At 43.4% G+C, this 2,233-nt stretch overlaps 1 pseudogene; it reads left to right on the forward strand.

Moving 5' to 3' along the window:
• The first annotated feature begins 2 nt into the window (after nt 1-2).
• LOC113457448 overlaps nt 3-2,233 on the forward strand; it is an 11,001-nt pseudogene continuing 8,770 nt past the window's right edge.

Below are 2,233 nucleotides of genomic sequence, written 5' to 3' on the forward strand. Positions count from 1 at the left end.
TGTTTGTGGTCATTGTGGTAGGCAGGAATCAGAATTTTTACAGTACTAGGAGATCTAAAACTGCAAACAGTAGAGAAATAAGACAAGCCTTTAAGAAATTAGCACTGAAGTTACATCCTGATAAAAACCCGAATAATCCAAATGCACATGGTGATTTTTTAAAAATAAATAGAGCATATGAAGTCCTCAAGGATGAACATCTGTGGAAGAAGTATGACAAGTATGGGGAGAAAGGACTTGAAGATAACCAGGGAGGCCAGTATGAGAGCTGGAGCTACTACCGCTATGATTTCGGTATTTACGATGATGATCCTGAAATCATAACATTAGAAAGAAGAGAATTTGATGCTGCTATTAATTCTGGAGAACTGTGGTTTGTAAACTTTTACTCCCCGGGATGTTCACATTGCCATTGTTTAGCCCCCACTTGGAGAGAACTTGCTAAGGAAGTGGATGGGTTACTTCGCATTGGAGCTGTCAACTGCAGTGATGACCGGATGCTCTGCCAGATGAAAAGAGTCAGCAGCTACCCCAGCCTCTACATCTTCAGGTCTGGAATGGCTGCAGTGAAGTATAACGGAGACCGGTCAAAGGAAAGCTTGGTGAGCTTCGCCATGCAGCACGTCCGGAGCACAGTGTTGGAGCTGTCCACAGGGAATTTTGTTAACACCATAGAAACTGCTTTTGCTGCTGGTATCAGCTGGCTGATCACGTTTTGTTCTAAAGGAGAAGATTGTTTGACTTCGCAGACATGACTCAGGCTCAGTGGCATGTTGGACGGTCTTGGCAGCTTGGGATGGGTGGACTGTGACACCCAGGACAGCCTCTGCAAGAGTTTGGATGTCACAGCAAGTACCACTGCTTATTTTCCTCCTGGAGCCACTTTGAATAACAGAGAAAAATCCAGTGTTTTGTTCCTTTATTCATTGGATGCTAAAGAAATATACATGGAAACCATACATCATCTTCCAGACTTCGAACTGCTTCCAGCAAATAAACTAGAGGATCGTTTGGCGCATCATCGATGGATCATGTTTTTTCATTTTGGAAAAAATGAAAATATAAATGATCCTGAATTGAAAAAGCTGAAAACTCTGCTTAAAAATGAGCATATTCAAGTTGGAAGGTTTGACTGCTCCTCTGCACTGGGCATCTGCTCTGATCTCTACGTTTTCCAGCCCTGTCTAGCAGTGTTTAAAGGACAAGGAACCAAAGAGTATGAGATCCATCATGGAAAGAAGATTCTATACGATATACTTGCTTTTGCCAAAGAAAGTGTTAATTCCCATGTTACCACGCTTGAACCTCTGAACTTTCCTGCAAGTGACAACGAACCATGGCTTGTTGACGTCTTTGCCTCTTGGTGCCCACCCTGTCAAGCTCTTTTGCCAGAGTTAGGAAAGGCATCGATGCTGCTCTGTGGCCAGCTCAAAGTTGGCACACTAGACTGCACAGTTTATAAAGGACTCTGCAGCATGTATAACATCCAAGCTTATCCAACGACAGTGGTATTCAACCAGTCCAGCATACATGAGTATGAAGGACACCACTCTGTGGAACAAATTTTGGAGTTCATGGAGGATCTGAGAAACCCTTCAGTGGTCTCTCTAACACCCACCACTTTCAATGAGCTAGTCAAAAAGAGAAAGCATGATGAAGTCTGGATGGTTGATTTCTATTCTCCGTGGTGCCATCCCTGTAGGTACTAATGCCAGAGTGGAAACAAATGGCCCAGACATTAACTGGACTGATCAGTGTAGGCAGTATGGACTGCCAGCAGTATCATTCTTTTTGTACCCAAGAAAATGTTCAGAGATATCCCGAGATAAGATTTTATCCCCAAAAGTCAAATAAAGCTTATCAGTACCATAGTTCCAATGGCTGAAATAGGGACGCTTACTCCCTGAGAAGCTGGGGGCTCGGATTTCTACCCCAAGCATCCATAGAGTTAACACCTCAGACTTTCAGCGAGAAAGTTTTAGAGGGGGAAGAGTCACTGGGTGGTTGATTACTATGCTCCTTGGTGTGGAACTTGCCAGAACTTTGCTCAAGAGTTTGAACTCTTGGCTAGGATGATCAAAGGAACAGTGAAAGCTGGGAAAGTGGACTGCCAGGCTTACTACCAGACATGTCAGAAAGCTGGCATCAAAGCCTACCCGAGTGTTAAATTTTACCACTACAAAAGATCAAAGAAAAGGATTTGGGAAGAGCAAATAAATTCCAGAGATGCAAA

Source organism: Microtus ochrogaster, chromosome X, assembly GCF_000317375.1.
Source record: "Microtus ochrogaster isolate Prairie Vole_2 chromosome X, MicOch1.0, whole genome shotgun sequence".
NCBI classification, from domain to species: Eukaryota; Metazoa; Chordata; class Mammalia; order Rodentia; family Cricetidae; genus Microtus; species Microtus ochrogaster.